The sequence below is a fragment of the Parasteatoda tepidariorum genome, chromosome 1 (genome assembly GCF_982258835.1).
Source record: "Parasteatoda tepidariorum strain Cologne lab strain chromosome 1, Ptep-v5.0, whole genome shotgun sequence".
Lineage (NCBI taxonomy): Eukaryota > Metazoa > Arthropoda > Arachnida > Araneae > Theridiidae > Parasteatoda > Parasteatoda tepidariorum.
This window is the reverse complement of record NC_141755.1, coordinates 64894571-64920308: the sequence shown is the minus strand read 5'-3', so window position 1 is coordinate 64920308 and position 25738 is coordinate 64894571.

Sequence of the window (25738 nt, the reverse complement as noted above, 5' to 3'; positions counted from 1 at the left end):
GCAAATAAATTATTCAACCAAGCTAAAATAATTCTTATTTAACTAAAAGGTTTTCGATTAACGATTTATAATATCTAAGTCTTAAACATTTGGTAAACTAATATGAAAACACCTACATCTTTCTTGACTTTTTGATTTTGTGGGTAATCAGAAAATCAATTTAAAAATGAAAATAATAATAAAAAGGATTGTTCTTTTAATTTTATTTATAAAACATAAAATAGTTATGGCACAGTGCTGAAAATTTTTTTTTATAAAAATTAAAATATACGAAAAAGACACAAATCATATTTACCCCACTATATAACTTGAAAAATAATTATTAATTTAAATGGTTAAAAATTTTAAGATTTTTAACAGCTTCAAAAAGAAAAAGTTTAGTGATTCCCATTTTTCCAGCTTTTTTACTGGTAGTTATTTAAAAAAATTTAAAGCAGAATTTAAATTTTTTTTCTGGATATATTTAAAATTATTTATTTTATGCACAACAAGCTTATCGCTTAGATAACTTAAGACATCAATGAAAATAATTTTCTGTAGGGTTTTCCATATTAAATCTATATTTTTTTGATTTTGTTGTTTCCTGAAAATTCACTCAATTACTTCAATTTTAATTTTTTTTATAAATCAAATTCTTCAATTTTATTAATCAATTTTAATTTTATTTATAAATGAAATTCTTCAATTTTATTTATCAATTAGAAGAGACTACTAGCAGTTACATATTTAAAGCAATAGCAGTGTAAAAAAAAACATACTCTTTATTCCCGCAACAGTTCGTTATGGGCCAGAAGTTCATGGAGGTTAAGACTCAGCAATTTCATGTCGAATGACATGAATATTGCAATGTAATCAGTATTGCGCACAGGCCGCATTTACTTCTTATACAAGCTGGTATCCATCGATTTCTGGCTGGATGGGCTTTAAGCCGCTACTGGGGTTTCGTACACTATTTTTTTGCTATAAAAATTCAGTGCCTTAACCACTGAGACATGTTGGCTTAAGAATAAATATAAAATAAGGTAAATTACTATACCCACTCGAAGGCACTAGGAATTCATTTAATATGATGGGTGAGCTTCTTGGTCATTAGTTTGCTCTTTAAATCATTAAATAAATTTTTATGTAACTATTCGCGATTTACACCGAAGAGCCATTACATTATGACCACCCTGCTAATAACATGCAGGACCACCTTTAGCCCTCAAAACTGCTAGCACACACGGTGGCATTGATTCCACAAGGTGCTGATAGGTAGTCTGAGGTATCTGGTACCAAGCGCTCACCAACTGGTCCTGCAATTACCTCACAATGCGAGGGGGTAGCTGACAGCACGAATTTGGTTTTCCAAGAAGGATCACAAATGCTCTATTGGATTAAGGTCAGGTGAATTTGGATGCCAAGGCATGACTTGAAAGTCTCTGGAATGTTCCTCGATGATTTGACCCTTATGACATGGTGCATTATCCTGTTGGTAAACACCATCCCCCGCAGGCAAAACTGTTGCCATGAATGGGTGAACTATGTTCAAGTAGCTTACATACGTCAGGGATTGTTCTATGAGGATTATGGGTTCTAATGTGCCCCATGAAAACATTATTCCTGGGCGAGAAACCATGAAAACCTGGGCGAGCCCAATGTTATTGATGGAGGATGGTCATTATGTAATGGCTCTTCGGTGTATTTCCGAGTGCTATTTGCTCTATAGATAAGCAAAACCAGTATTATATGAAGTAACAACGAGTATAAAATTTCCCCCTAGCTTTTTTAACATGCAATTGCTACATTTTCATATCTTACATACATTCAAAACTCTCTCCTCTCTACCTCGAAACATTTTTTTTTTCATGTGAATAGTAACAAGTAACTATTGGAGGTTTAATATTCCAATTGAAGTCATGGATTACCTAGTGAAACCCTTCATTTTAATTTGCGACATACCAGGCACCATATTGGGACCCCTGATCTAGTGGAGTCTATAGAGATTGCTTACTATAGAGAATTTCTCTCTATAGAGAATTGCTTACTATAGAGAATTTTATGAATATTTTGCGATAAAAATAAAGTGTTATGAATATTTTGCAAAAAAATGTAACTCAATCTAGCATCAATCTTACTTTAAAGGAAATTAGCATATTCTTAACAATTAAAATTATCTGCGTATTTAATGAATTAGTCAGTTTTGAATCAGTCAATTCCCTGTTCATATACTCTTAACAGAGGTTAAGTTTTCAAAGTTATTTTTTTACATTAAACTTATAATATAAATCAATATCCAGTTAATCATGACATGAAGATTTACAGGAAGAAGATTAAAAAAAATTGGTTGAAAAATTATATGCAGTTTGGAATTTTCTCAGTTCTACTTATCTTCACATTAATAACAAAACCTTTTAAATTATCTAATTATCTATGTATTTAATTGCTATATAATAAAATTTAATATAAATGAATAGCTAATTACAAATTAAGTCCTATAGAAGCATTAGGTTAAAAATATTAAGTTCTTTGAAAATTAGGTAAGAAATTTCATACCACAGATTTGCATTAATCTTGGTCTCACTTATTTTCATAAATTTAACAATTTTTATTTCAAATAATCTATGCATATCATTGATTTATTATTAACATTTAATATGAATCAATATCTAATTACAATGTTAAGCTTATAACGTAAATTTCGTTAAAAAATTAGATAATTGGTTTTATAATGATGCTTTGGATTTATTTTGGTCCCCCTCTTCCTCACCCCAGCGAATGTTTTAAATTATTAAATTATCTATGAAATTCATTGATTTATAATTAACGTTTAGTTTTTTCCGAATTCCAATTGAGCACTACACATGAGCTACAATATATGAATATAGTTATATACATATTGTGCTATAATTTGCAGTAATTTCAAAACATTTAACCCTATCCGTTTTTAAACAACAAATGCCATTTATTTGCAATGTTTTTATAAATGCTTCGTTAGTGATGAAAATTACTATTATAGTACCATGCAATTACAGTTTCATGGGTACTTTCATCCATACACATGTATCCCGAGGATAATAATTAGCTCCAAATTACATATTCCACAGAAATTGCGAAAATACAAACATCTAATATATTACTACGGAATTATTTCTTTTCATTGCGGTGATCAGTAAATACGTTGACAGATTCACCTATTTCGATAATTATAGCTATGAATAATACATGGATTTGAGACTTAAGGACTTTTTTCTCAGGCTCAGTGCAAGTTCCTTATTTCTAGGTGGCAACACATCACCGAATTGTTATCGCCAATATTGGCAAAATTAGGAAGGAAAAAAATTAATCACATTGATATTAACAGAAAAAACGATTTTCACACTTCTACATTTTTTTCCTTTCGGTTTTTTTTTTCTGTGGCGAAATATGTGTCGCACAAATCGAAATTTATTAAGTCTAGGCCACATATTATTTTCTTTTTTTCTAATTATTATTTCGTCCGCGTCTCTGGAGCCTGCCATTTTATATCTATATTCATTTATCTTAAATGCAAGGTCTTCTAAAGATTCATAAAAAGAGACTGTCGCTGCGCGTTCGTAAAAGGAAATCAAGTTACTAATTAGTTTTATTCTAAAGATTTATATGTAAATGATAAATATAAATTTTGATAAGATTACATTTATTTAATCTTAATTATCAAAGGATTTGCTACTGCGAAAATAATGTCTTCTAAAATTAATCATCATTTTTTTAGCTATTTGATAAGTGTAATTGAATTAAGTTGCGTTTCTAAAAGTAATTTCACCTCTAGGCTTGAATTTTAAATTAATATTATTAAAACCAGCGAATATTTTTGTAATTTTTATCATCTCTTTGTCGGCAATATTTAAGTTATGAGACAGATTTTAATAGATAAGAATGTTATAGTAAAATTTTTAGATAAATGTTTATAAAATCAAATTAACTCCTCCCTCTTTTAAACAAAGGCATTCCGTGTTTTCAGTATGTTTTGTTCCAAAACATAATTGCTTTGATACAAACTTCAGTTATTATATTTAGATAAAAAACAGTTTGTTATATTTTGATAAAAATGGGTGTTATTGCTAAATCATTAAACTTTTTAAGTTTGTAATTCTAAATCTTATGCATAGTACACACTACTTATACATAGTACACACTCCTTATGCATAGTACACACTACTTATGCATAGTACACACTACTTATTTCTGTTTTAATTAACAGAAAGTTTATTGTATCAATTAGAAAGTGTTTTTTGTTATAATGATTTCGCAACAATTGATTAAACAAAAGCACTGCAATTGTATTATTAAACTCAATTTCTTTCTCAATAGCTTGCGATAAAAATGATAGAATTTCAAAATCAATAACACTTAAATCAAATTATTTAAATAATATTTCCAGAAAACCATTCTATTTATAAGCTTGTGAATGTTAATAAACTATTATGTATGATTTATTTTATGTAGTACAAGTATTGTACTTAAACTGCTTGCTTCGCTCTTCAATTTTTCAGTTATCGGATTGGATTGAAATGTATGAAAAATTACAAACATTGTATTTGCAGTTTAAAATATATCTTTATAAATATTACTTTTTAAATCTTTGTACATTTTTTTTTCTCTTAATATTTCATTGATTGATTTATTAGTCTCTAAATATCCTATTGCTTAACAGTTTTTGTTACACTAGTTACGACTATTAGCAATTGGTTGAAAAAAATACTGAGTTGAGTTGGGTGCAGAGTTTAAAGGCTCAAAAATCAAAATTAAACGGCATTGAGTTATTTAGAAATTAGACTGTGTTGAATTAGACTGTGTGAGGAAAAAAAACAGACATCATAAGGATACCCAGTATAGCTCTAAGTTGAGGAACACATGTCACCAGTTCAAGGAATGGAAATAATACAACGTCTTAACTATCTTTTTCAACAATACAATCTATAATTCTATAATTCGGTGTTCCTCAGACAAACCTAAACTTATGGCATATAATTATGACAATGGTTTTACTGTGATTTTTATAAAGACAATCGGAACTTCAATATATCTCAATATTGAAAATTAAGAAGTTACAAAACAATATATATTGTCATTTCTCAGCAAGTTGCTTCAAATAACATTTCCAAGAATTCACTCTATAGTTTACTCAATATTCCGAATCAAAGTAATAAGTTTCACAATAACTTATGTTGTCTTTTCATGGGATTGAGATAATAGCAATATCTTAAATAACTTTTTTGAGAATGATATCGAAGATTCAGCTCGATATTCCATGGAAAAACAAAGTGACTCCATACTCTTACATGTTGTCATTTCATGGCATAATAATTATGACAAAGTTAAGTTAACTTGACTAACTTTTCTGAGAATTTCATCTATAGTTCACTTTGAAATTCTATAGGCAAATAATAATCTTGTTCTTGTTATCATATTAAGGGTTGGAAAAAACGACATTGCCTTGACTAGCTTTCTGATAACTCATTTTATTACTTCTCAGCAAATTAACAAAGTGTTCTAATCATTCTAATAGCCATCTACACATTATCTTACACATTTTTAAACATTATCATACCTAAGATATTACCACGGACATTTTCAAATGTTATTTAAGTACCAGACACAAGCTCTGTATCTTTATAAAAAAAATTCCCTTTTACACAACTAGAGTATGTAAATTATGCTACTAAATATTTCAACATTCATTGCATTTTACGTAATACGTTGTACGACGTTATAGTATTTGAATCAACTGACCAAATCAACAAAACCAATCAATAAAATTAATAAAATAATATGATCATAATATGATCAGCATCATCATAATCATCATATCATAATATAATAAATCAATAAAATTATTTTTTAATTAAAGTAAATCATGTTTATAGGACTCTAAACTTTATGAACTACTTCTACTGAAATGCCAAAAATTCTTTTTCAAATGGTAAATATTTTTGTAAATTCTTCAGTTTTTTCAGTGGACTGATCCTTAAGACAAGTTCCCCATAGAACAAAGTCAAGCATCACTGGTTGAAATCAGTAAGTGGGTGTGTGGCCACTTTGATCAGCTTGCTTAGGGACCAAGAGTGTGCAGTATCGGTCCTCGTTAAACTTTTCTACCGTAAAGTGCTTGTCTTCGCTCACAGGTCGTCAGGCTACCAAAGTGGAGAAGCCAGTTCCGTTGGAGAAACCGAGTATCAAATTTGTGATGGCAAGTCTTCGGATCATCTTCAGGGATGCTTCCGAAAACGTCGATCGAAAAAATGCCGACCTATCTTCAGTTTTTTTTTTTTAATTTAATTTAATTTTATTTTATTTAAGTTTAATTTAGGCTTCAATTCGGTATTCAAGAATTTTTAAAAAAAATTCTAGCTTTTCTTTTTAATTTTAGGATTGTCTACGAGCTTAATAGCATACTGCTTTCAAATGTCCATGTACTACGAAATTAATCGATTACGCCACATCAATACTTGCCTTTTTAGAGACTGTAGCGTATCTGAGAAAAATGAAAAAATAATTTTAGTAAAACTTTTTTGTAAAAAAAAAAAAAAAAAAAAAAAAAAAAAAAAAAAAAAAAAAAAACTTAAAACCCATCCTCCCGATAAAATTTAACGTGCATTTAAACAAAAATTGATATTATACTAACATTTAGTTTTGTTTCCAAAAAAGTAGTTTTTTTAATTTGAAAAAAAAAAAGATATGGGAAAAATAATACCTTCTCTTAAGCATTGCGTATACTTCAAACCCCACAACCTAACATTATTTCATATTTATTTCTCTAAAACTAGCAAAACAAACAAAAACTGCAAAAATTAAAGGTGACAATTTCGCCTGGGGTGTATTATTCTTTGCCAAGTGCAAACTCTGATAACCTTAAAATTTCTCAAGTAAGCGTAGAGTGCTCTATAATTTCTTCTTGATGAGGTGAAAACCTGCATGTCCATGTTACGAAGTCAAGTACGGAAGAAAAAAATGTTGGAAAATATTTGGGAAAGACAATTAGATAAAGTGAGAGAAATTGAAGGGAAAAATTCCACCTTATTTGAAGAGAGAACAACATAAATTGTCTTATCTTAAAAATAGCTCAAGGAAGAAATGTAATCTGTGAGATGTACGTTGCTTGTCTTTTTTTTTCTAACTTTTCTTTCATTTTGTAACGTCAGTATGAAAAAAAAAAATTTGTTTCAGTCAGACAAATTTGTTTTTATCTGCTGTCTGAAAACTTATTTGCTTTATCTCCGATGCTTTATCGTATTTTTTTGTCAAAATATACTAGAATAGAGACGTAACGAAAAGAATCGTACTTGGTATGTAATGAAAATGTTAGATTTTAGAAAATATTTATAAAAGTTTTAGGTTTATTAAACTATTTTGTTTTCGTTGTGTCGAATCTGTTTCATCATTTACAAATAAATTATTATTATAGTATAGTATATAGATGTGTAATATTAATATTTAACAACCGATTGTCTATGGATATGAAATCTTGCGATAGATAATTTCGATTGTTTTCCAGCTAGCTAGAGAACTTAGACGTCCACTGTCACCGTGTCTGATGACTATGATATATTTCTGAGCACTGCACTGCAAGTAGAGTTCATTGTTCTTATGATCAAAATAATATTTTCACTAATCAAAATTCCGTAAGCCAAAGTGACTCAAGGGATATAGCGCTCACCTTCCAATGAGGTGTCACAGGTTTGAATCCCAGCAACGCAGCAGCATAGATCACAGTGCTGATCTAAAACATCCTACGTAGTAGACGAATCAGGGGATAGAGTCCCCTTGCCAACATGCTAACCGTGGGAGGTTTTCGTGATTTTCCTTTATATGTAAAGCAAATGCAGGTTAGCTCCATCAAAACGTCCTCTGTGAAGGCAAATTTCTCTCAATACTTGATCCAAGAGTTCCTTTGCCTTCTGAAACAAGTTAAAAATTACAAGGCTATGGAATTTGTTAGAGAATACTGCTAGCCGTAAACTCAGAATCGGGTTAGTTGTACAGCGTCGGTTATAAAATAAAATGAATAGAAAATCTGACAATCTAAAATTCTCAATTTGCAAATGAGCTTAAATTTAATAGATTTGAGTTATATTTCAATTACTTGTTTGACTTAAATTCGAATATTATATTTTTATCTGCCATTTTTTTTTTAAGCTGGCATATTGTTTTTGCTAATACTGCTCTACGAACCATCTTTGGCGTCCACATAGTTCATCCTTCAAATATGGAGTGCATACAATAAAAAAAGACCCACCCAGAATAACTTTTTATCGAATGAATGGATCTTCAACTTCTCGGACTCAATCTTGATGATTGAAGGGGGGATCTGAAATATGCTAATTAATTAGTAAGGACGATATTTTAAGTTACAAATTCAAACAAAAAAGGCGTACCTTTTTTCTACAGATTCAGATTTCACGCCTCAAAATGCAGGAGGTAGCCGAAATCTGGGAAATATGCTGTCATTAGTTTAGTCAGGAGAGCAGTCCAAAGCTTGGGCCCCAAAATGTCCATTTTATTTTTTGCGTATTCCGCCATATCTCGAGAAATTTTTATTTGAATTTTGGAAAAAAAATTCACGCAAATATTAAATTCGTTAAGCCGAAGATAATTCCATACAAAATATAACTTTTTGTAAATATTTATTTTATTTTATTTCAAAGTTGCTAAAATTTATTTGAATTGTAAGGTGTAAAACTTTTTACTTCATTTTAAGGAATGTGATTTTACTTGGGAAAGTACAAAATTTGAGCGAAACTGATGGAATGGTCCCTGAGAAATCTAATTATAAAAATACGGCTTTCTTAAAATTTGACTTCACTGGAAATATTCTACCGATTTCGCTCAAACTCTGTATTTTACTACGTAAAATTGCATTCTTTAAAATTATGTAAAAAAAAATTATACCATATAATTCAAAATTTGTTTGACAATTACTAAATAAAATAATAAAAAAAATACTTATTAAAAGCTTTATTTTGCATGGAATTATAATTGAATAAACAAATTCTATAATTGCGTGCATTAATTTTTCCTTTCACTTAAAAATTTCTCGAGATATGGTGAAATACGCAAAAATATAAAATTAACATTAAGGGAACCAAACTTTGGACAGCTTTCTGGATTAAACTGTGGGAACCATGTTTTGCAGATTGCGACTATCTCCTGTATTTTGGGGGCAGAAACTCAAATCCTTTAAAAACAAAAAAAGGTGCGTTTATTCAGATAAAGCACATTTTTGTGTCTGATTCTGTACTTATTAAAAAGCATATTTACTGTCACCCCCTTGATCCATAAAGATTAAGTGCTTGAACATGAACATTCATCCGATCATAAGATCAAAAGTTATTCAGGGTGGTCCCTTTTTTTTCGGCCCACAACAGATTATAAAAATTGAAATATTGTTAATTAATTCGTTTTCATATGTAATAATAATTCCATAAAGCCACGTAATAATAATAACAATTACCAGAGCCGCGATGGCTCAGGGGATAGAGCGTTTGCCTTCCAATGAGGTGAACCGGGTTCGAATCCCATTGATGGCTGGTCGATATGAATCCGCATCCGGCTTGCACCAACCACAGTGCTGACGTGAAATATCCTCAGCGGTAGACGGTGGGTCATGGATCATGGGTTAGAGTCCTTTTGCCGTTAGGCTAACCGTGGAAGGTTCTCGTGGTCTTCCTCTCCATGTACCACAAATGCGGGTTAGTTCCATCAAAAAATTCTCCACGAAGACCAACTTCTCCCAATACTTGATCCAGGAGTTCCCTTGTCTTCTATATTGGGTTCAAAATTACAAAGGCTAGGGAGTTGAACATTGGTAGTCGTAAAACTCCCTTAAAAATTGGGTCGGCTGTTCAACGACGGTTATAAAATAAAATAAAAATAGCAATAACCAACAAATTTAAGAGACAAGTAATCTTGAGAAATAATAACCAGAGAATTTACTACCCCTCAAAAGCAATACTTCGATATTCGTATAACTTTTAATATAATTTGTACACTGACCAATATTCGTTTACTTTGTTTTACATCCATACTTCTGCTCAAGCCCATATCCGCTTTAATTGTTTAGAGATATCTAAGCTGACGTCACTTCACTTATGTGTCAAATAGCAATCCATCAATGCGTTACAAATAACAAGCAATAGGAATACGCTTCTATTAAAATGTACATATGAATCATTCATATCACAATCATGAATATGAATGTGAATAGGAATGGTGCAATCAACTATTGATAGACTTATTCGACTCAGTGATACAGTTCAGTTTCTTTCTTAGACGTTTCTATAATGTAATTTTCTTATGAGTACGATACAAGTTAGCCATAATATAACGATTTGAAAGACGCATTGAGAATTATTCTCATTAAAAACTTCATAAACCACTTTTGCAACAACTAATTATAACAAGAGTCGCATATAGAAATAAAAGTGTAAAAAAAATTAAAAGAAATAAAAGTGTAACAAAAAAAAACTAATAATATTACATTATTATTTTTCAAAGTTATCAAAATTATAATCAAAATTTAGTTAAATATTCAAATAAAATTGTTACAAGTTTTTGTTTCAAGATTGCAAAAAAGTTTATAATAATTTATAATGATTATAAATAAAGATTGCACAAATTCAAATAACTTAGACTGGTACAATATTCATATATTTTGATGAAGCATATCTTAAGTGTTAAGCAGTAAAAATAAATGTTTTAGTTGTTACTAGACCCCGTTTAAATTTGCGAAATTCTAGTCTTATGGAAGGAAATTTGGCAAAAAATGAGAAAATTAAGAGTAAATAACTGGTTGCGGAAGTAAATGCAGGTTCAGAAACTAAAATAGACTTTGGTCTTAGACTGAAAGCATGTTCATCTACTATGTTTTGTTTATTTAGTTAGTAGTTTTAACGAATGTTTTCCTCAAAATAAAGTAAGTCTAACTTATAAATCGGAAAAAAAACAACTTACTCCCATAAATACAAACAAAATTAAAATAGCACTTTAAAATAATATTACGGAAATGCTTTTGTAGATCATAGTTCAGCTAAGTTAATTTAATTTATATTTCTTTTTTGAACTCCTTAACATATTTTTCCTTCAATGAATTAACAACTATTTTTATAAGTATAAAGCAAAAATAAATAAATTTATTAAAACTCATCTACTTAAATGCATATTAAATAATGAAGGAATAATATTTTTATGTCAATCCGAATTAATTTGTTCAAATATCAATGTTACCGAGCATCTAGCTTTTATTTAATATTAGTGTATAAAACTTTGCTTTTTAATTATATGTATTTAATGGACTGCTTGTAAGGCTTTTAAATATATTCACTATTACCTGCTTTAGAAATCTATAAATCATTAAATAAAATTCAATGAATCCGTAGATTCCTTTACGGTTAAGGAAAAACTTTTCACTTAATCAACTAAGAAAAATTACTAAAAGAAAAATGTTTTCACCGAAAACAAACAAAATATTATTGATTTTTGATTCGAAATGTAGTAAAATAATCTAAAATTCTATTTCTTAAATTGATTATTCTGTTTATCAACAAAACAACAAAATCTTTGAAAGTCTCCTTAAATCAAACACAATATTCCTATTAGCTAGGTATTAAGTAAATTGTGTTCTTCGCGAATTAGTTATTTTCGATCATCAAACTCAGCATTGGATAATTTTTTTTGTTTATAATAGGTATAGGTCAGGGATGGCGAACCAATGGCACCCGACACATTATTTTGGGCACGCCACCGATCACATATGTTATTACACTATGAATTGTTATTACACAAATGCTATTACACTGTGAAGCATATGTAACAATTAAATTAAAATTCACAAAAAACACACAAAATAATAAACAATTATTAATAAAAAAATGCACAATTAATGCTAAAAAAAATAATTAATAACCATAAAAAACAAGCTAACAATTATTAACTAGCCAAAAAAAATTAACAGTCCGTTTTAAACTTACATCTTACAACCTAATCTAAGTTATTTGTCATCGAATCTGCAACAACAGAAGTCACACTGTTGTTACTTTAAGTTGAATAACGCGTATAACTGAGACATTGCAAAATGTTTTTTTTTTCAATGTAAATAAAGAGTTTTGAGTTGATAGTAGTTAGTATTATTATTTTCCCAATAATCACGAAGTCAAAATTATTTGACGGCACATCTATGACCTCATTAAACAATTTCTTAGAAAAAAAGGGCACGTTGGTGTATAAAGGTTCGCCACCCCTGGTATAGGTTTATAGGTAAAAAAGTGAATAAGTTTTGGCATATTTAATTACTGAATTTTATTCATAATTCTATGCGTATATCATTAATTTAATATTTTTACATTTGCTTTTGTAAAATGTGCGCTTTTGAGGCCAGGAGAATGAAAAAAAAGAAATGAATATTCAACTGAGGTGATGTGCAAAGTTTCAAATTTTATCCCCAAAAGAAATATTTACAATTAAATTGTAAGAAGATGAAAAATTATGATAAGAAGTGTAACATGTATGCTGGTTTGATTAATAACAATGGAATAAACTCTACAAAAATGAAAAAAAAACTGTTGCATGCTAGTGTAAATAATCCATTAATTCACGGTAGAAATTACTTAAAAAATTGCATTCTGAGTTTCTCACTAGCTAGCTATCACAACAAAAGCAATCTAATATAATATTTTACGGCTAGTTTTAATTCAGGCCACAATTTTTAGAGAAAATCGTAAAAACCAAATCTAATATGAAAATCTCCATTGGAAAACCGTCATTATCTTTATACCCGACTTTAAGGGGTAATTTAAGAATACCCGAAGCTTTTTACGATTTTGTCCCTAAAATTGTAAAAACACGTGTTTTATCCTGATATTAATGTCATCACTACGCTAAACAACTAAGTGAGCATAAATATTGAAGAACTTCGCTCTTTTCCTGATTTTGTTCTTAAGCTGATAACCATCAAAGCCTCCGAAAAGACTCGATGACATACTAAAAAAGAATTTTAAAAGAGATGAACTGATATAACATATGAATACAGATCTATAAGAATAAATTGCTCTGATACAATTTTTATGAGCAATGTTTATGATAACTCCAAGTCAAATGTTATGACACTCTTGTAAGGTAAAAGCATAAACAGACATAGATAAGTCAAGCGATAAGCGGTGCACGTTTTGCTCATAAATCAACTTAGTTTTATTTTTAAATATTAGTCAAAACATGCATTCTAATAAAGCGGAGTGCTATGATATTAATTAGAGACCGATGAACTTAAAATGAGCGGATGTGGCTTGTATCCTGTGAATGATGTGCTAATTTTCTCTTTACGAGAAATAATGCTTGCACTTCCTAGAATTTATTCATACCGAATTATTAACACTTTGAAAGATCCTAATTTTCGTTAATTTTCTCGGAAAAGGAAGGGATTTGCTCTGACATATTTGGCGCAAATTGGCAAACCGTTCTTTTTACATTTATTTATTTAGAAAGTGGAAAATGGAAATAAAATTAGTTATCAATGCCTCATTCATGTATATTAATAAATAGCCTACATGAATTATAATAAATATATAATGGATACGTAAAAGTTAATATGAGTTAATAGTTAAAAGTTAATAGTTATAATTCATGCAAGTTATTTCAGTCAAATTCTCTACACCCTTAATATAAATTACAGTAAGTTGAGCCATACTATCGTGGTTTTTAAACTAGATCACACAATAATATGGTTATCCCGGAATCTGAATATAGTTCAATTTAACATATTATTGAGACTGACGCAAATTCGCCCGGTACTGAGATTAAATGATGAGAAAATAAAGAATTTATTCATAAAATTTTATCACCTAAAATTTGAACTTTAAATAAAAAGAAATTATTAAATAACTTGCGATTGTGTGTAGAATTTTCATATTATATTATTTAGTTGGGGAACATTTTATGGGAACAGACGAAACTCAAATACCACTTAAAAAACTCGAAATACTTTGAAATAAGCAATTAAACTGCGGAAACAACTGTTATCTTCAAGCACCAATTTAGTTTCAAGTAGTCTTCAAGTGGTTACATAATTTTTACATCTATCAGAATACGAATTGAACAATAAAGACCATTTAGATCAGTTATAAGTGAAATATATATAGATATATACATCTTTCTGTTATAGCCGACTGGCCTGTGTAGAAGTCAGGGATCCGGCCTAGCATCAGAAAGGTTCTGAGTTTGAATCCCGGTCAAGGCATGGATGTTCTTTCCTTCCCTGTACTATCTGATCTCACTGTTAGCAACATTGGCCAACCTAATATGGTGCCCCTGAAAAAGTACCCAACAAATCTGCCCTTCAGATGCCTGTATGACGAACGGTCATTCTCCTGGTGGGCGTTGGAAAAAAAAAAACTTTCTGTCATAACCGAAAATGAATGTCGTCATCCTCCGGTGAATGCCAATCTCCAAGCTTAATCAATCTTCAATTTTAAATCTAAAAGCAAAGATTTAGCTTCAAGTAGACGTCAAGAAGTCGCATAGATTTTGAATTAATCATACAAAACAGTAATGTGTTACTAAGATAGCCAAAAGTGAACCTCGATATCCTCCGATAATATCAATAATATCAATAACGATATATAATAAGCATTATATATCGTCGCTTTAATAAATGTTCAAATAATGTTCATTCAAAAAATGTTCAAATAATGTTCATTAAAATGCATTATTTACCCTAGTACGCCAGCAGAACTCGACATTCAAAAGTCACTGCTGGATAATGCTGAATAAAACATTTTCTTTTTAATATCATTATTTCTTGCTCACACTAGCAAAATTGAAATTCATCATACACTGAATGTTAGATTGAAAGGAAAAAATATTGTAAAAATTTTTTTCATCCAACAATAGCTACTGAATGTCGACTTTTTCTAATATTGAAAAATATAATGATATTAGAAACTGAATATCACTAAATAATGACTGAATTTCGAACATAGATCGAAACGTCTTTGCGAATGTAAATATTATCACCAGAGGAAGTTGAGATTTATCTGACGTAAATACTTTTAATCTTCGTAGTGAGACTGCGGAAAGCTATGATAATTATTATGAAATAAATTATCCCTAATATATTTTTTTCAGCTGAATAGATGCAAAAATTAAATCCTTTACGGGCTCGAAAAAACCTTAGCAAATCAGTGTTCCAAAAAGTTGTCTTTAATATCTATCCTTATGGAACACTTAATTTTTACCATCTCCATTTTTTGTTTCTAAATTTTTTCTTAGAAAATCATGTGTTACGTATCTCTGAAGACAATCATATCTGTAGCTTTTGATGCACAAAAATGTTCTTACATAGCAAAAAGTCATTATACGTCTTATTTCATTGGTGTATCAACTAGCACATGACAAATATTGAATTTTTTTTGTTGGTCTAAGTCAGTGGATTAAATGGTACTGGGCCGCCCTTTTCATTGAAACTGAATTTAAATTCCTAGGTTTATACCCCAAATTAAAAATTTATGTGCACCATTAAAAATTTTATTTATTTAAAAAAAAGGGCCCCCGAAGGTAGAGTTATAAATTTTTAATGTTTGTAATGTATCATTGTCTCCGATTACCCCCAGATGGAGCCGTCTCATTGCAAAGAAACAAGCTCAGGGTTCTCATTGATTTAACGTTCTAGTAAGTTAAAATGTTAAATCACTTCATATAAATTTTTTGGTGTTATATTTATTTTTGTCATGTTTAAATACAATTAAATTAAAATAATCCATCAAAATAATCAAAATATAAACAATCAACGCCCCCAGCCCCAGCGGACAGAGGTAAAATTATCAAGCGTTGACAGGTCCGCTGTGATAAAAAGGTTGGGGAACACTGGTCTAAGTTACCTTTTATTTTTGGGTAACCTAAACCAATATATTTTATTCAACAGAAAACTTTCATGCATATTATCATACAGTATAAGCTCCAGCTTAAGTTTTATAACAATTTTTTTAATCTCTAAATTAAATGATTTTAAATTGCCGAATGTTTTAAATTCAAACTGTCTTAAATTAAATTGAGTAACCCCCGATGATTCTATTCTTATTTTGTGAATTTATTTATGCAAAAATGGCCATTCGCTCAGTGACTTAAAGATTAAATTATGTTACCTTTCCAAAATTAAATCAAAAATGCACTAAATTAATGCACTAAATAAATGCACTAATTTAAAGCAGACTAATATGTCAGTTCTTAACGAACTGACATATTAGTCTGCTTTAAAGCGTTTGATATTAAAACCGCAAGCAGTTTTTAGGTTCAGCTAACAATGGTTCATTCAAATAATTATAATTTCGCCTGTAAAGGAATAAATGGATAATAAATAAACTAGACTGTTTTACTGGCCGACATTGACATTTCAGCCAGTTAAACAATATCAAAAACAGCATAGCATTTTAGCAAAAAATAAATGTTTATTGTATACAACATAAACATTATTTGCTTAATATGAAAAAATTAGTTCAATTCATTTTTGTATGAATACGTTTAGAATAAGTTTCACATTCTATATAACAATTTTTTAGACGAAATAATGCCCTTTTGAAACAATGAAAGTGAAACTACTTTACAATAATTTGTGTATTTAATTATTAAATAATTAGAATACTATTAAAAGATGTCATAAACCGTCAAGAATTTAATTTGGTACAATAAAATGGGCTACAAAATCGTTTTAACGTAGCTACTATTCAATACAACCTCAGGCAGTTGTTAAATAGAATTATGTTTTCGTAATAATAATCATAATAACAAATAATTATGCATAAAATTTCTCAGTTTGTGCTACTATAAGATTTATTGAGTCGCAATGAGGCTGCTGAGATGTGCTTCAATATGTTTTAAATTTTTTGGTATTGTTCTTGGATAAATATATTCTGGTAAAATTTCCGTAACGTATGGTAATGACATTTTTGGTTAAAAGAAATATATAATTCTGGTGAACGGAAAAGTATACGGTATTTAAACTATTCATTTGGTAATTTTTCATATGGTAACGGTTTGCAGCAAATTCTGGTTCTAAAAATTATAGCTATGTAACCACGCATTTAGTGAACAAATTAAAAACTGAAAAAGAAATTTAACCAAATAAATCTTTGTTATATTATCTTCAAACGCATCAAGATAATATTACCGTAGTTACTAAATTATATCACATATTAAAAACTATTTTGTATTGTTAATTTTACCTAAATTATTACCGAAGCGCTTCAGTAAAAATTAAGAGCTAGAGCCTGAAGCACAATAAAATTTGCATATTGTTTTAGTTTTCACCATATTTCTTTCTCAGGGCATGATATTCTTTTAATTAATTATTTATCTACTATTAATTTTTTAAATTTTGTAGTGCAGATGATAGTGCATATTGAATTAATGACTACAATGATGGACATGTAAATTTGAAACAAACTCAAAAGACAAGGGTGCTCCCAGATCAAGCATAAACTCACCTTTATTGAAAACTTTTCGATGAAATTAACTCACATTTGTGTAACATGGATAGGAAAATCATGGAAACCACCCGCTATTAACCTATCCACAAGGGGATATTAACGACTAGGAAATTTTTCGCTCACACTCTGGTCTATAAAAGCAGGGGGAGGCAATACCCCTGTCCAGTTTTCTTTTAGGACCCGCTCTCCTGTTTAGAATTTTCACTAAAAAAAAATTTTAAAATAAACTTGATACTCGACTTTATTTTAGTTCAGGTAACAAATTTTGAACGAAATGAAAGTTTGCATTATATTTGCTACGCTGTATTTGCGAGTCGTTTAAGACTACTGAATGGTAATTTAGCAGCCGGGGGGAGCAGTATTTTAATTAATTGTTCAAAGCCAAATAAAATTCAAGATATATTACTGCTCAATATATATATATATATATATATATATATATATATATATATATATATATATATATATATATATATATATATATATATATATATATAAATCAAAATGTAGAGAAAACAAGGGAAAAATTACAGAACAATGAAAAAAGAGGAAAAAAAGAGAAAAATAATGATAAAAATAACAAAAAGCCGGGGAAAAAAGGACAAAAAATTTAAAAAATCCGGAAAATAAAAGATATAATCTTTTCATCAGCTCACACGATTATATCTGCAAAAAAGAGTGCTTTCTAATGTTGCATCAATATAGCCAAAGCAAAATATATCAATGCAATAGTGTGAGAAGCAAAAAAAAAATTTTACAAAAAAATTACAACAAATAAAATAGAACACAATAAGTAAAAATAAGTATTGTTTTTCTTAATTTTCTACGTGTTTTTTTGTTCTTATTTATTATGCTATATATATATGCGTTTAAAACAGCCATAACGTTTTTTTTTTTCAGAAAGCAAATAAAAAATTTAAAATTAGGTCATATCAGCGTGACTCAGTCTTCGTGCAAAGTCCTTAATAACATTATGTTTAGGGAGAAAAAAGGATTCTAGGAAAAAAAGGTACCGGAAAAAAAGGTACGGAAAAAAAGGTCCCGGAAAAAAAGGTACCTGGAAAAAAAGGTACCGGAAAAAAAGGTACGGAAAAAAAGGTCCCCGGAAAAAAAGGTCTCGGTAAAAAAGGTACCTGTGTAGGGAAAATTCTGTAGGGGAAAATATTTTAAATCAGAAGATTGGATTGAAGCGCTTTTTGCTGTTCCGTGCATGTTTTTTTTCGTGTCGCGCGTGTTCAAAGAGCTTTTTATCCAACTTTTGTTTCTTATTTATGCATTTATTCTTAAAAAGTTAATTAAATATGAAAATGTTCAATAAAATTGTTTATTTATTTTCTAAGATCATGATTCTACCGGGAATCTTGACTCTTATCTATTGAAAAAGTGTTATCAGGCTGCATGAAACTTTTAGGGGAGGGGGAGTAAAATTAATGTGTTTCGCTTATAACGCTTCAAATAGAAATTTTTTGACAGGTGTCATTTTCTTTCATTTTTCGCTTTTTTTTATTTTGTAATAAGTTACAATTGATAACATAGCACAGAACCGTTTCAGTTAACCAATGGCATGTTTGGGATTTGGTTTATGCATTGACGGTCTTACTTGACCCACTGTTTGCCACCTCTTGTTTACGATATTGGGGAAAAAAATGAAGTTTAAAAAAAGTTCTTGATTTAAATTTTTTTTTAAAGTTTTTGATTTATTAAAACATAATATCCCCTAACTATTGAATTTATAATTTAAACCCTAAAAAATTACAAAATTATAATTTATCTAAAAAGATATTGCAATAAACAAGGCAGAGCATTCTATATCCACTATCTGGTTAATGTTTAAATATCATTTGCTATCGAATTCGAGAGCATATTTTTCTTTTTTATATTTTGGGTTTTAAAAACTTCAATTTTCGGTGCCATTTCTCTTAAAGATTTTTTCTCTGTTAGTGACTTTTTATTTTCATTATTTCAGTGAATAAATTTAAAAATTATTTTCGATTATTTTTTAAAATTTGTTAAAAATTATAAATATTTGTAATGTCTTAATTGCTTTTAAAAGGCTACTAATGTTCAATTACGTAGTCTTATAAAAGTGAACTCAACCCAGAAGACAAAGAGAACTCCTAGATCAAGCATTGGGAGAAATTTGCCTTCGTGGGGACTTTTCAATGGAACTTAAAAGCATGTGCGTTACATATAGTGTAAACCACGAAAACCATCCACGGTTAGACTGACGGCAAGTGAACTCTAACCCATAATCTGTCTTCCACAGAGGATATTTTACATTAGTACTGTGATCAGTGCGAACTGAGTGCATCTTCATATTGACCCGCCGGCTCTGGCATTCGAACCCGGTGCGGCTCTTGAGCATTTGATTGGTGGTAATGGTGGTGTTATTCGCTTATTTCTCTCTTTAAATAGATAATAATTCTTATTTATTTAATTGGCAATAAGAACAACTTGAAAAATTATCTAAACAGTAACAACTATCATTTTAATTACTTTACATCTTTAGTAATTAATTTACTAATTGAAGCGTAAAAGGTTATTTAACGTTGCATTACAACGTAGTATTATAATTAATGAATTTTTTTTCACATTTATTTACATTCACAATTAACATTTATTCAATGTACTATATTTAAGAGCAAATTAGAATCAAAATGCTGGAAACTTATCAGAAGCAAACCTTATTGAATATTTTTAGCAGGATTTCATTGATTTAATCATGATTTAAGTCAGCTGGTTTTTTTGAAAATATCATTGTTTCGTATTGAATCGAATGTTATTTTAATACTTAAATATATATTAGTCATTTAATGTATATATGTATTATAATATCTGGTCTTTTACATATTTTAATTTGTAATTATGAAATTTCCAGAAAAAAAGAAACCATTCATTAAAGTAGGATTGCTTTTTTAATAAGTAAATAAAAAAAAATTAGTATGCTTGATTTGTTTTTTTTTCTTTTTTTCATGTATTTTTCTTTATTTTTTTATGATTCATTTATATTCAATTTCCAATTAGTTTGAACAAAAATTTTGCTTCCATTATGCATTTGCTAGAAAGTAATTTATAATACAGTAATATTGCCTGAAATATGTAATTATTTTTATTACATTTTCATTGGATTTAAATTATTTTAATATTTATAAAGTTGAATTAAATAAGATGTGTTTTATAAGTAGATCAGTTTCTTCAATTTAAAATCAAATATATCACAAACCTTTTATGACGTAGTTGACAACTTTTTTAACTATTCCTCTAAAAACTTCAGCTTAGAGGTATATGGAGAACTTTGTTTCTGCTTACAACAATATATTTATAAACATCATTTTTTATGACATTATTTTTTGAAAACACAAGAAAATTGATTGGAATTCATTAGAGGAAAATTTTTTATTTTTTTGTAAAATAATGACGATTTCGATGTTTAAAATATACAAATTCACAAATATACAATATACAAAAACATAAATAGTTCATTGCTATGAAACTCTGCAAAAAAGGTATTACATATCATTGTTAAAATATCTCATAAATTTTTTAAATGGTATGTCTTTTAGATGTTAAAGAAAATTAAAAATTTACATTTAGGAATATTTAAATATAAAATTTGCTTTATTTAAAACTGCCATGTAGTATCATTTTTAGCTATTCAAAAAAATTAATAAGCTAAAGTAATGAATACAGATTTTAATATGAAATTGGAAATGAATGAAAATTTTGTATGTTGACAATTTTGAGTTTTTAGGGGTTTTAAATTTAGTTAGTTTTTAAATTTACATGTTTTTCTTTCTTAGATTATTAGCTATTGAACTTATAAATTCTGGGATGTCTAGATTTTGGTTTAAAAACTTAACGCAAAGTGTTTTCAACCTTTTTTGAAGAGTTTCATAGCTCCTCTTTTTTCTATGTGCGATATGCACTCCAGCTTTGATTTGCTGGAAACTGAAATACAAAGAATGAAAAACTGAAATACAAAGAATGGCTGAAACATTCTTAGAAAAAGGTTGAAAGGGTTGTTAGAGTGAAACCCCCTCTTATTCTTGTAGGTGTATTCAAGAAACCTCAAGGACATCCATTTGCAGTACACTAATGTACACATACGTCAAAGTAATTGCTATCTTCAGAAATTTACAAGATTAATGAAATGCACTGATTCTAGCAGTAGACTCACAAAAAAGTACATAAACATCTTTCCTTTTATATAACACCAATTTCCTTTTGTTTGCAAAAATTTTAATATAGCCACAAATGCTTGTTTTTTGGTAAAGGCACACTTCAGTGCATCTAACATGATTCAATCTGTAACATACCTTATTGAATTTGATAATCATTGATTTATAATATATATTATTCACTTTGTTAAAATGATATTTGTTTTAGACCAGAGGTTCAAACTGGCAGCCCGGGGGCCGCATCCGGCCCGCGAAGCCTTTTTTTGTGGCCCGCGGACTAAACTTTACTAGTTGTCATTTTTTTGCGGACAATTTTCGTAAAGAATCAATATGGGTTTAAAATGCTTTTCTCGTTAATAAAAACCTAATTTCTTCGTATCTGTGAAATTTAACATACCAATTGTGCAAAAAATTTATTTCTCAGGTTTTACACCCAGGAAAATATTTATTCAAATGCAAAAATAATCATGTATGTAGCTCTATTTTATTTCATTTCTTTTTGTATTTTGTTAATATAATTTAGCATGTGCGTATCAGAAATTTTCTCGAAGAAATTATCCGATTTAACTTTTTGAGACCACTCATTTTGGACGAAAATATTTGCACACACATTTGTAAATTTTAAATGTAAATATCTATTCTCTGGTGGTTGTAGCAGACAAATCTCAATTTTCTCATTGAATATTTTGTGTGCTACTATGTAAGTTTTAATAAAAACCTAAGTTATTGTAGCCCGAATTTTTATTATTTATTTAATATTTTTAAAAATATTATTAATAAGAATTAAATATTTCTAAAAATCTACTTCTTATTTTAATTTGTAATTCAATACTTTTGTTTTGTACAACTTATTAAAAATCTGACAATAATATTTAATGTTCTTTCAAACATGAAAAAGTCCTTCATAAAATTTTGATAAAGTTGTGGCCCCACCATTTGATTTGAATTTTTAATTGTGGCCCGCGGCCTCATGTAAGTTGGAAACCCCTGTTTTAGACCATTATAACAGAATCGTCCTTTTAAAAACATTTCTCTGATAATGAAAGTGCATAGAGAAAGTGATTTTTTATTAAAAAATGTAGTTTCATGAATGCTGTTTTTAAAAAGAATTAAAAATAAAACCGTCTTTAATGAAATAAAAAAAAATATTTAAAACTGAATAAAAATAGACATAACAGAACAGAAATGTCTATTATTTATTATTATTTCTTAACAGAAATAATAATAAATAATAGATTTTAAACAAAGCGAAATTTACTTATATATTTCCTAAAAATAGCTGAGAAATGTGTTACAGGCCATTTAATGTAATTTATCAGCGCAAAATAACGCGTGTTTGAATAAGTTCTTTGAAATTAAATTTTTTTATGCCGAAATCTTAAATTAAATCTTAACCGTGTTAAAATGAAATGTATTAACAAAAAAATATTCTTAATAAAATTCAGTATTAAAATAATCCCTTAAAAGACTACCTATCTGGAAAAAGACTCCTCATTTTACCAAAATAAATGAATCATAACTGTTAAAATAGGGTGAAAACAATTTTGCAGAGAATTGTATCTCCACTAATTACTTAAAAACTGACATATGTTTTAAAAAAATCCTTGTTTAATTAAGAAAAGAAATATATTTAACAAAAAAATATCTAGTTTAAGAAACTTCTTCTTAGAAATGAAAAAAATTTCTTGCATCAAATCTCTCCTCCTCCTACTTGCACTAATTAACGAATCTGAATCAAAATTATGAAACGGCAAGAAAACTATTCATAACGTTAGCGTCATGTCAACTACTTCTATAAACTATTAGATAAATAAAGAATAACACACATTCTGTAACAGAAACAACAAAAAAATTTTAAATAGTCTTTTTATCATATAAAGGAAGGGGAAAAAAGTAACATTGTGCTTAAATGTTCTTTCTCCTTTACCTCAATTAGCAAAACTAAATATCAATTAATATGAACTTAAAATATTTCCATGACACCAACCATCCGAATCAGAATTTTCGATAATAAAATAAGTTAATAGAGATAAACGTATCTCTTATAAGAAATAAAAAACCTATAAATAAATAAATAAAAGACGAAACCTCTTATAACAGTTTAAAATCTTATAAAAAGAAAGAAAAAATGCATCCGACCCAAAAGTCCTCTTACCTTCCTCAATCGGCTAATATGAATATCTATACCCTCTTTCCAATTTATCATTTAAAATAAAAAAATAACATCTTTTACATTAAACATATTAAAATGCATCTTCCCCTTAGAAAAATAAAATAAATAAATAAATTAAATACATCCAGCTTCTAAGAAAAGAAATACCGTGACTCTAATTAAAAAAGAGCAATACTTTCCTTTCTCCACAATTAAAGAATAAACATCCAACACAGAAATCCACCCACCTTCCTTAATCGGCTCATATAAATATCAACACCCTTTTCAAAAAATATCATTTAAAATGAAAAAAAAATAGCATATTTTATATTAAATCTTGCCCTAAAAAAATAAAATAAATAGAGAAATTAAACATACCCAGCTTATAAAAAAAAGAAATACCGCTACTCTAATTAAAAGGCACCAATACTTACACCTCCAATCACGAATAACCATCCAACACATAAATCCTCCCAACTTCCCCGATTGGCTACTTTAAACCCCACATTAGCAACTTCTTCACAAAATATAATTTAAAATAGAAAATAACACATTTTTCGCTTAAAAAAATTTAAGAAAAAAGTAAAATATTATTGAAAAATTTAAATTGTATCTTCCTGCTTTAAAAAATAATCAAAGAAATAAGTGAAATAAAATTTAAAAAAAAGCGTAATACAACCAGCCTATAAGTGCCCCCTTACCCTTCTCGTTACCTCAATGATCTAATCTGAATTATTACAGATAAAAATAATATTCATTGAAACAGCGAGAAGCATTCATGTTGCCCAGAAAGCGAGAGGGGAAATATCCCTACAGATTTTCCCTATGGAGGTACCTTTTTTACCGGGACCTTTTTTTCCGGGACCTTTTTTTCCAGGGACCCTTTTTTCCGTACCTTTTTTTCCAGGTACCTTTTTTTCCGGGACCTTTTTTTCCGTACCTTTATTTCCGGGACCTTTTTTTCCGTCTACCGAAAAAAGAACATAAACTTCCCAGTGAATCATAAAACTCCTCACTATATATTTCAGACTAAATTCAACGTTATCAAAGACACTACAGGTTCTTTAACAACCACTCTGCTATCTGTGATGCAACTAATACGCCATGACTCCCGGGCATCTTCCACGGGCAGTGCCCAATTCATAACGGATTAGATGCGGGCCATATGGCGATTTCTTGCAGATAAAACCTCAGAATCTAGATCTCTCACATATAACGATGCTGAGATTTATGACCTTAAGATTGCTGCTAATCTGAAATGCTTAGCTTTTGGTCTTGTCCAGAAATATCAACGGAAAAGTGACTTGTAAAACTATTCAAGACATCGTATGGAATATAGTATATATATAATATATGTAAGCAGATCATTGTTTTTATTTCATATTTTTTATTATTACATATGGAATCAAAATGCATGGTATCTGCTTACTATTATGGATAGAGAACTATACTCCTTCTGTGATATTTAAATCACATAGTTCAAAAAAAGTTTACTAATATTACAAACAATACATAATATAATATTACAAATATTGCAAATAATATTACAATTAATATTACAAAATTAAATTATTTATAACTATCAAGTTTATTATAGTTATAACTATCAAGTAAGAATAAAGCATTCTTTTTCCATATGTAACTGTTTTTCTCTTAAAGGTAACTTTGAGCTAATAAATATATAGGCAATAGCTTTACTGATATTAGAACTGCTATACTTTATTTGCCTATTTTATTCAGAAGATTATTTTAATAAAGTAGTACATTATTTTTTTAACTTATTTTATCTCCCAAATTATAATAAAAAATAAAATCATTATACTTTTTTATTAACTCTAATATATTTGTTTAAGTATTTACATTGAATAATGTGCAAGAACAGTTTCTCCCCTTATTTAAAATACTTTTTTTACCTT